Raw genomic sequence first — 11591 nt, forward strand, 5'->3', positions numbered from 1 at the left:
ATAATGGAACTTATTAAACTTTTCATTTTCCAGTCACGGCTTTCTTTTAATTTTGATGGCTTGAAAACACAGTGAAAGTGTTTGTGTCTCTCAACATAACCTAATCATCTTCTTTGAGCTAAACTCTGATGTGACATGTTCCCTTGACATCAGAGGCTGGAGAAATTGAGCCGGTGCTGGAATTAGTGCTGGGTTAGAAAGTTGAGCTTATCCAATGAATTAAACTTGTTGGAACAACTCAGTACTTTGAACTCAAGTCACTGCTTCTTTTTCCAATATCAGCTTCAAATAGAGAAATCAATTCCATATTTCTTTCACTCAAAAAAGCTGCTGACCCTTAAAGTCAATTTCCTCATGACATGAGCATCTTCCAGAGGCAACCATGGGATCTAATGCTATCAGTAAAGTAATATAAGTAGTTGCGCCCCTTTCTTACTTTTGTGCAACTTCATAACACACTTATAAAAGGTGCAGAGCTTATATAATAACTTTCAATTTTGCTTTTGTCATTGCTTTCATTGACTCCCCTCCCCCCCAGTCTATGCACCTCCAAGAACAGCAGGAATAAATAGAGCACATTTTAACCATTGTCCTCAGCAAAGCAATATCATATAGATGAGTGTATATTGGAAAGCTATACACACATGTATATATTTGTGAAACCTATCAAACTAATGCACAATCTTGGTTCAATTTAGCAAAATCATGTACAAAAAAGTGAATTTAAGGAATATTTGCTTAGTAAAAAGCAAATACTAGGGTAATCACATAAACTAACACACATGTATGTATGTATGCATGTATATGTCTTTCTGTGTGTATGGTAAAATGAGTATCTAAAATACGTCAGGCAGTATTTCAGATTTGTCTGGGCATTTTTCCTTTTCATTATCAACTAAGAAATTAAGTGGGAATAATACATCTGACACTGATACATGCCATTAATTTGTTCTCTTCGTGGGAATTTCATCTGTTTTGAATCTTCCAAGCAATGTGGTTTAATCAGATCCTTGAAAGTTAAACAGATGGGTGTTTTACTTAGATATTTTGTTGTATTTAATCATTACAAAAATCTTGTCTCTCTCCACCAAAATCATATAGACTCATTAAAACTGGAAGTCCTTTTCATTTCAATTAGAGGGGGACATGAAAGGAGCCTCCCCGAAGAATGTGTGCTGTTAAACACATTTGGGCATTCCCTGGACAAGAGTTTATAGCTGCCTAATCCTCTCAATCCAGAAGCATCCAAAGCATAGATGCTCATTTCCACCTATGACACTCTGTATTCCAAAAATCAAAAATCATCAGGTCCACAGATGACTATTATTTCAGTAAACATTGAGGTTTTGTCCATCTATAAAGAAGAACTGTTGTGGGACTTGTGCCAAAAGTATAACTGCGATGTCTTGTATAGGCCCACAGAGACAATCTTCAGAAAAGACCTAAAACACAGAGCGTGTGGCTTGTAGCAAAGCAGCATAGTTTTTGTTAAGGCTGGGATTCAGGTTTGGTTCACAACAATATCAGAAATAACATAATAACTGTAAAACTGAGCAACTATATGGTCACTTCAGTGTATAAACCATCATTAACTTGAGATCAGGGATGACACAATTACTATGTTTAATAAGGATAAAATAAATTTTGTCACTTTAATTGTCTCAGCAACATCGGGTACAGGTGATGACAGAAATGAAGTGACTGTTATACAGTGGGCAGATTTGAATAACTTGTCTCTTACATTACAAGAAGTTACCAGCTTCATTTAACAGTGGAAGGTGGCGCAGGGGATGTAACCCAAACTTGATATTTGTGAGCGGCTGTATAATCCAGCAATGTGTCACAATGTGTCTGCCCATCTATCCCAAATTCCCAGCACCAGCCAATTATGTGTCACGTCAACACTGTAGGTCAACCTCAGTATCCCCTTCAGATGTAGATATAACTTTAAAAAAGCCAACTGGCCTACATGTCAGAGACTTGGACAGTGCTGTTACTCCATTAATACCTAAACTTCTGTTTCTGTTTGTTTCTGTTTATTTGGATTTATATGCCGCCTTTCTCCAAAAGGACTCAGGGCAGCGTACAACATTAAAAAAAACACACATTCCAAAAGTTTAAAAAAAATTATATACATATCAAAAAAAAAAACCGAATTTAAAAGACGATACATTTAAAATAAGTTAAAATTAACAGGCCAGGCCGGCTTGCTGGAAAAGCCAACTTTTTAGGGCGCGTTGGAAGGACAGGAGGTCGGGGATTATGCAAAGCTCTGGGGGCAGCTCATTCCACTAAACTTCACTATTATCACAAAGTTGTACAGCAGAAACCAAGGACAAATTGCAGAGCCCCAGGGCATATGAGAATATTTCAATATCTGTCATTAACGTCTTTTTATGTTCTTCAATATCCATAATTATTAAAGATTGGCAAGAGTTAGCTAGTATATTTCAGAAGGTCAGCTGGCTTGGTGCCATCATATGTCTTATTATATCCCATCCTGTGTAATGTCTACCAAGGGACACCATGTAAAGCCAATTTTTCACTGAAAGAGATTTTCCCTGTGGACTGAAAGTAACCCCTGATCATCAGAGGAATTCGCCCTCTTGGGATAAGCATACATTCTAGCCGGTTATTTAAAAAAAACAATCCAGATTTTGGCCACTGTTTTTGTAATTCCTGGTTCTAATCTTAAAGTGATGAAAGACCTGCATAAATGCTCTTAATCTTAGACAGCACCTTCTCTACTGGAACTAAGAGTAAAGTCATGATTTTATACCATACAGCTGCTGTGCCATTATGTTTGCTTCAAATAGTTTCAAAGCAGCTAGACTGTAATGCTCAGCTTTAGAGAAATAGAAAGACAAAACAGCCATAGCAGTCCAATTGGCCACCTGGGATACATCAGCCAGATGTGAATCTTTGCTTTCAGATGAATGGAAAGAAGGAGGGAACGTTATAAAATGACAGTCTGACAAGGAAGAGAATTAAACTTCTTTCCTCTATATTTTTTGTAATATAAACCTGCCCCTTCAAACACATTGGTAGTTGCATATACTATGCGTTTATTATAGTTTGCCCATTGGTCATACTTAAAGCAGGCCCATAAAATCAATTGGGTTTGGGTTAATCATCTTTAACTTAAGTATGGTGGATTTTATGCCCCTTCCAGCAGTGATGTAATACAGTTTGCCAGGTATGAGTTGCCATGTTTGTTCTTTGCTCCCCTCACCCCATTTCTGAGACAGACAGCCAAAACAGGAAGCTCCCATAACTGAGTTTCAATGAACACCAAAGAGAACTGGTCTGCTGAGTTTGGTCTAATGGATTGCGACTCTAATTTACTGGAAAGAGAGGTTGCATATTGCACCCATTGTTGAGGCTGAATGGATAGAAATATGGATGTGGGTGTATAAGGTTGTCATAAACCTACAAATATTACAAGCTATTTCTTAATTTAAAATGCATTCTTTTCTAATCATTGTGAGCCCAAAAGGTACAGACTATTTAAAAAACAAACCCATTCCATTCTGCCTGGATCTGCTTCATAATTCAGTGTTCAGCTAATACTGAGGCACTGCATATTTTCAGTCCTTCCATTGGAAATTTGCAATGTTATCCATATGCTACTTAAAAGTTGATCTGGAGAAAAGCAATCAGCAAAAATGCACTGATGATGTCACCTAGATTTGGCACTTGTTTTCTCAGCAAGAAAACAATCAAGCTCAGAGAGCACCAAGGACCTTTTAATCAGCACAAAGCCATTTCCAGAACCTATTTGGATGCAGACTGGTATACTGTGTGATGATACTTAATAGAGAGATGTACCTTTGTCTTCCCACCCTTTTCTGTTCCATTAGCTTTGAAACGGCCAGTGACCTGCGTGAGAATTAAAAGGTTGGCCAGATGTTTCCTGAACAAGGAACAGAGTTCTGTTTCCCCTTTGCATGTCATCTTGCAAGAGACGAAGTTATAATGAGTTCAAATGTTATAATTTCACAAAATTGATAGTGAGAATTTGAAAATAGGATTTGTTGGAAATTATGGATAAAAATATATGAAAATAAGTATAGGTCTAAAGAGTTTTTAATTATCATCAGATTTATAAATAAAAAGGCCATTTGAAAAACAGATGCCTTTATTAGTCTCATGTTCGCTGTGTTTTGTAATTCAGACAAGTAATAAGAGGAATCTATGTGTAACACATTTCTCCTGCTCTCAGTCATCCTATATGGTTGCATTCAGATGAGTTTGCAGTCTTGTTTCTATTTCTGATTTCTTATGAGATTTTTTACGAGAATTAAGAATTTCAGTCCCCCTGGAGGGAAAGAAAACAGACCTTCTAAGAACACAAGTTTTGTTTATCTTCTATTGTTTGAGAAACCGAACTATGAATATTCCTATATCACTTTTGGCCAGGTAGGGAAGGCTTCTAGCAGTTGTAGGCAGAGGTGGTATTCATCAGGCTCTTACTAGTTCTGGAGAACCGGTAGCGGGAATTTTGAATAGTTCTGAGAACCGGTAAATATCACCTCTGGCTGGCTCCGCCCCCATCTATTCTCTGCCTCCCAAGTCCCAGCTGATCGGGAGGGAATGGGGATTTTGCAGGAACCTTCCCCTGCCATGCCCACCAAGACACGCCCACCAAACCATGCCATGCCATGCCCACCAAGCCACACCCACAGAACCAGTAGTAAAAAAAGTTTGAATCCCACCACTGGTTGTAGTTCAGCAACATCTTCATCTCTACTTTAGTGCAATTAAAAATCTCTAATGAAGCACTTTTAGAGACAAAATGCATTAATTCGTGAAGTAATTTCTACACGAATGGTGAATATATGTGTCCCAGGATAATGTTGCAGGATCCAATTTGGGTCAGTCATCAGGACCAGAAATTTTGTTTCCCAAGCTTTTGGATTCATTCTGGAGCCCATCTTCAGGGAACTTCTCTCTAATTTATAGAGTTTGGACTATATATTGACCTAATATTTGTTTCTTCACAGGGTTCTTTACCTGTTCAGGTGGTCACTCCTTCAACTGTGTTCATGGAGATTCTGTTTCCATAAGTATATTAAGTGGCATTCCGAACCAGAAGACTCAATAAATCAGATAGTTATGCCAATGAAGTTTTGCAAAATTGCAATGAGATGTACTGCGTGGGAGATTGAGTTTGACAGATAATAACATCGACTTCTGAAATCAATTTCTGAATGTTCTTTATCCTTGTGTCAATGGTATAGAGATTGAGTTCTAATCCTTATGAAGAGAATGTGAGAAATAATGTGCTTTATAACATGTGAAGTTGCTGAACTTTGCCTGTTGTTTGTTTATTCCAGAGTCTGGTATTTCTATGACTACTAGCCATTTAGCTAAATTCATCCTTAGTGTAGCTATCTAAGCCATTCTAAATCCAGCTAAACAAGTGGTGAACATCAATTATTGTTTAATTTGTGAGTTCTCTTCAGTGCATTTGATGTTGGCCAAACAATCAGGTTGCTCTGATTATTCTGGATGTATTTGCAATGAACTTCATTAGGCCCACACCTCGCCCAACTGCTTTGCCATGCTTTTATCTCTCCCTGGAGCTGGCAGACAATCTTCTTGAACATTGCTGTTGTCATCCTGTGTCCCCAGAACAGGTCTGTACCGTACTACTGTTCAAACAGCTACTATGCACAAAGTTCCATTATTGGTAGTTCCCTTGACTGAAATTCCACACCTAGCCAACATCATCCATCAACTGGTAGATAAAAAGCCTCTTCCAATTGGTATGCACAATGCTCTGTTAGTCCATGAACCCTTTCCTTTTATTCCTTTGCAGTAGTCCAGTTCATAGTAAATAGAAAAAAACCCCTTGTAATTATGGATCGACCAGCTATTAGCCATTAAAGAGGGTTGTCATTGTTTGCTTTGTTTATCAAATGTATTGGCCACCCATCTTATCACAGGTTAAATCTTAGCTGGTTTCTAGTAGTCACCCAAACTCAGATATACAGTAGCTGCTGAATAAAAGAGCTGACGTTAGAGAAAGGCGTTTTGCTGCTGGGAGAGGAAAGCTATAAATTACCCCAAGAACAAAATCCAAGAAGAGAAAGCCAACACACACACACACACACACACACACCACAAACCTTAAAAGATTTCCTGAAAGCAGCAGCCACTGGGAAGGACATTTTCTGCCATATATACTGCAAAAGTGCAAAAGCCAACTCCTTTTGATTATGCATTCATTTACATGTGTGAGTTCAGGGATGGACTTCTGAATGTCAGGCCTTTATGGTAATCTATTTATTAAAGGTTTCTGTTGTAGCCAAACCAGAATTGCAGAATAGGTACCAAGCACAGTTATCAAGCAATAGGTGTCAAGTCCCACAGCATACCTGCCGGACGGAGCTGAGCAAATTGCCATTCCAATTTAAGTCTCCTCTGCCAAATGCCATGGATTGTCTAGATACGGTAGGCAGTCTTGAACAAGGAAAGATGCTGCACTTGGAACAGAGCACCAGGCCACAGTTTCACGGAGATCCAGCTGCAGATTGACCTTGAAATACAGGCAGTATTATGAGGGCATGGTTGGAAATAGTTGGTTGTGGCAAACGCATCGTGGGAAGAGGAACTCTTGTGGATGTGGCTTAGGGAAGTTCTACCTTCACGAAAAAGAGAAAAAGATTATCTTTGTTCTTCACACAGCAAATGGAAAAATGCTCCAATCACTTAAATCATTTTAGTTGTGCTGTATTTCGAAAAATTGCAAAAGAATGTAAAAAATCCTGGAAGCAATTGTGGTCAAATAAAAAATCCAGCCAATTTATTTGAACTTAACGTTGGCATCCCTAGCATCTACTGGTAGAACAAAATCCTTTGCAGAGGATTGCAAAGGTTTTTAAGACTCATTTTTTATTCTTTTCCAACCAGCAAAATGTTGGAAAGAAATTACAGAAAGGCATTCACGGTTCTGTCTACATTTCTATCAGCAGGTGATTCTCCAAAAACTGAACAGAGCACAAGCAGATTTGGTGTGGCAGGAGAAAGTGGCAAAAGAAAAATTAAGCTTGAAAATGGGGTGACAGGATGGAGGAGGCTACAAAGGAAATGCTCCCTCCAGTACATTCCTATAGGGGAGAATTGGCTTAGAATGCTGCCAGTTCCTCCATTTAAATCCCCTTCTTTCCTTCCTCCTAATCATGTGATCGAGAACAAAGTTTAGGCAGCTCACCTTGTATTTTTCCACAATCCCCATACATGCAAACATGTACAGATGCAACAAGTTTTTATATGGCACAGGACCTAGTTACCTGCGGGATCGCATCCTGCCCCATACATCCCTACGACCAATCCGCTCACACAGAGAGGGACTTCTCCGGGTGCCGTCCGCTAAACAGTGTCGGGGGGCAACACCCAGGAGCAGGGCCTTCTCTGTGATGGGCCCAGCCCTGTGGAATGACCTCCCCCTTGACATCAGGATTACTTCCGATCTCCGCTCCTTCCGTGTAAAGCTCAAGACCCACCTTTTTCAATTATCTGGCCTGGCTCAACCGTAGTTTCATCCTATGCCTCCTGACAGTCCTTTTTTAAATTTGTAATTTTTAATATGGGGTATTTTAATGGCTAATTTTATTATTATTATTGTGATGTATTTAATGATTGTCACCTCCTCCGTGTATGTGTATGTATGTGTATGTGTGTAGTTTGTATATTTGTATGTGTTTTTATTTTATTGTACGCCGCCCCGAGTCCCCTGTGGAGAGGGAGCGGCTAACAAATTAAAAATATTATTATTATTATTATTATTATTATTATTATTATTATTATTATTATTATTATTATTATTATTATTATTATTATTATTATTATTATTATTATTATTATTATTATTATTATTATTATTATTATTATTATTATTATTATTATTATTATTATTATTATTACTATATAGTCCACCCTGATTTTCCCCAAATATATGGTGTGAGTAGTAATATTCACATGCAGGTAGGTTTTCAGGGTGGCAATGAAAGAAGTGGAGAGGATCTTTCCACATTTTATTTTAGTTCTTAGTTACAGATAGTCCTCAACTTACAACTATTCATTTAGTGACCATTTGAAGGTACAATACCACTGAAAAAAGTGACTTATGACCATTTTGCATACATTGCAGGTCACATGATTAAAGTTCAGACGCTTGGCAACCAACTAATATTTATGATGGTTGCAGTGTCCTGAGATCATATGATCAGCTTTTGCGACCTTCTGGCAAGCCAGTGGGGAAGTCAGATTCGACAGATGAGCCGTGGTGGTGCAGTGGTTAGAATGCAGTACTGCAAGCTACTTCTGCTGCCTGCCAGCTGCCAGCAGTTTGGCAGTTCAAATCTCACCAAGCTCAAGGTTGACTCAGCCTTCCATCCTTCCGAGGTGGGTAAAATGAGGACCCAGATTGTTGGGGGCAATCGGCTGACTCTTAAACCTCTTAGAGTGGGCTGCAAAGCACTATGAAGCGGTATATAAGTCTAAGTGCTATTGCTAGTCACTTATCTCAGGGGCCAGAAACCCTGAATTGCTGCTCGTTCAGAACCAACGGAAGTGGTGGGTGGAGTGTGTGCAAAAGGTTGGGAGCTGCTGACTTAACAATCATGTCACTAACTTAAAAACTGCAGAGATTCACTTAACAACTCTAGCAAGAAAGGTTGTAACATTGGGCAGAATACACTTAACAACTGTTGCTTAGCAATGGAAATGTTGGGCTCAATCGTAATCATAGGTTGAAGACTACCTGTCTATTTATACTTACATTTTTCAAAAGAAAGGAATATGTACAAGGAATATGAATTTAAAATGTTCCCACAGTTTATGGGTAATTTGAAGAATGTGTCAGAAGAAAGGAACCCTGCCAGTGATTACTTCTCAAATAAATAGGCCCGATTTCTGTTTCCATAAGATTTTCCCCCTTCCAGTCCTTATTGTGGAAGGACATTGTTCAAGTTATTTTTAAAGACGCATTCTTACTAGACTTGAGGGGAAGAGTAAACTGAAAATTTGGTCATATATGGCTAGTGATCATAGGCACAGGATTTTAGCAACGTTTCTAATGTTAAGTGATATTGTAGTTGGCTTCATTTGGGCCTGGTACGTTGAAAAATCAAATATGATCTAGGGCTTAATTTAAAACGTGAAAAGCAACGGTAGATTATTCAAGCAAAGGTAGTTTGAAATGGTGGCTTAGTTTGATTTGCAAACTTGGTTTCTGATAAAAGATTGGGAATTGTTTATGGTGATTGAGCCCATGACATGATTCCTAATGTATCTGAAGCAGAGGTGGGTTCCTACCAGTTCCAACTTGGTGGCCTGGGTTGTTGAAACCGGTAGCGACCCATGCCTGCAATGTCCCGAACCGGTTCTCCTACGGGGCCGCCATCTTGTTTTTCGGTTCTGTGCATGCGCAGAACAATTTTTAGTGGATTCCCCCCCCCCCCATTTTTAAGGTTTTGCGCATGCGCAGACCTTTTAATATGCAAATGCGCACACGTATGTAGTGTGCATCTGGTGTGTGTGTGAGCAAAGCCAGCACATGCACACAAAATCTTTGAGGCACTGAACCAGCAGCAATGCCAGCAGCAATCTGAAGCAAAGGCAATCATAAGAACTGTCATCTATGCTTCCTCCTATCAACAGGCCTAGAATAGATGTGTCACTGAAGCAAGGAAAACTCCAAAAATATACATCTCTGCAACAATGAATCTCTCTCACACATGCTTCTAGAAATGACAAATCTATGTGCTCAAAGCCCCTTCTGCCACAAGGCCATTGCCTTTTCAAGTTGGGGGATTCCTCTTGCAAAAGGCCTGTCAGAAGACGTAGTAACACAAACTTCACTTCCTTTCAAAATGAGGCCCGAATCAAAAAGGCCCGTGAATGAGTCTGCTAGGGAGCTTTGGCTGCTTGTCTTTGGGTTTGAACCAGTGGTGGGTTTCCAAATTTTTTAGAACCTCTTCTGTGGGTGTGGCCTGCTTTGTGGGAGTGGCTTGGTGGCCATGTGACTGAGTAGGAGTGGCTTGCTGGCCATGTGACCGGGTGGGAGTGGCTTGCCGGCCATGTGACTGGGTGGGCATGGCCAACTTGTAAAATGTGGTGAAACTCACTTAACAACCCTCTTGCTTAGCAACCAAAATATTGGCTCAGAAACTCTGGCATTTGAAGCACGCAAGTCTTAAAGCTGTCAAGTTACAAGACCCTTGCACCCCTAACCCTTTAGGAAAAAAAACCCAGGGATGTTCAAACTTGACAGCTTTAAGACTTTAAGGTTTAGATAGGATTCTTAGAGGTGGGCGGGACGATTGGTGAGCCAGCCAATCAGTGAGCGGTGGGCGGGGCAAACGTGGTGCGGACGGGCGGGGAGAGGGAGCTGGAACCGGTTCTAAACGGCACGGTAGATTTGTGGAACCTCTTCTATAGACGAGGTTAGAACTGGCAGGAACCCAGCCCTGGTTTGAACCTTCTCCACCCAACCCCACACCAGGTTGAAATATACTGCTGTTGCTGACTTAAACTGCATGTTGGAAAGAAAGTGCCTGCAACTAAGCAAAGGGAAACAATATTGGGGCAATGTCACCACAGTGATGAGGAATGTCTAGAGGAAGCTGCTGGATACTGAAATTGAGGAAGCCAGGAAAGAGGATCAAAGCATTAGGAAAGAGACATTTGGAAGTAGAGGGTAGGATCCCAGGGCACCATCGTTCACTCACCCCTGTCTGACTGAAATGGCAAGCCACTGGGGAAACGAAAGTGGTATGTGCACAATACACAGCTTTTATCTAAGCAGTCCCGTCTGCGTTTGGTTTCCTTTTTCCTGATATTATTCCTGGGATGGAAGAAGCCCTGCCAATTCCCCCCCCCCCCTTCTTTAAAAGCAGATGATCTAGCTGAAAATTAAGTCGCAGCATTTCTGCTAACTCATTCTACGGACAGAGAAAATGACAATTGGCAAGAGGAAATCTGAGGCAATTATTCTGACGGATAACTTCAGACAGTTCACTCCTGGGGCTGAAAGGCATCATGAGGAAAGGGGGAAAAAGAGCCCACTTATAGTTCAGAGGGATAGGAGCCGCCATAAACACATGATGACCTCATGGCAAGTGAGGAAAAGGAAGCAACTTAAAACAAAACTTAATCAGGCAGCAATTGGGGCCGGAGATTTTCATAGGCTACTGTTGGGATTGTTGGTTCATTGGGAATTCTATAACTCTCTTGGATATCCATTAACTCGTATCAAGGAATACACAATGTGGTAGTTAGAGCAAGATTGCATAGGCCAGGGATGTCAAACTCGATTTCATTGTGGGCTGCATCAGGATTGTGTTTGACTTTGGGGGCGGGGTATGGCCAGCTGAACATCATTTGTGTCGAGGATGTCTCTGATGGCCCAAGTGGTCTGCCAGAGTGCTCTCTCCTGAGCTCCATTTTCGGTTGCGTCAGCCTCCTGCAACACTCTGCGAGCAAAAACGGAGCTCGGGAGAACCTGCATGCAGCCCTCCCGAGCTCTGTTTTCACTGGCAGACTCATTGCGGGCCAGTCCTTCTCTGTTTCCAGGATGGCTCCGC

The sequence above is a fragment of the Natrix helvetica genome, assembly GCF_964273705.1.
Source record: "Natrix helvetica genome assembly, chromosome: 1".
Classification (NCBI taxonomy): Eukaryota; Metazoa; Chordata; class Lepidosauria; order Squamata; family Natricidae; genus Natrix; species Natrix helvetica.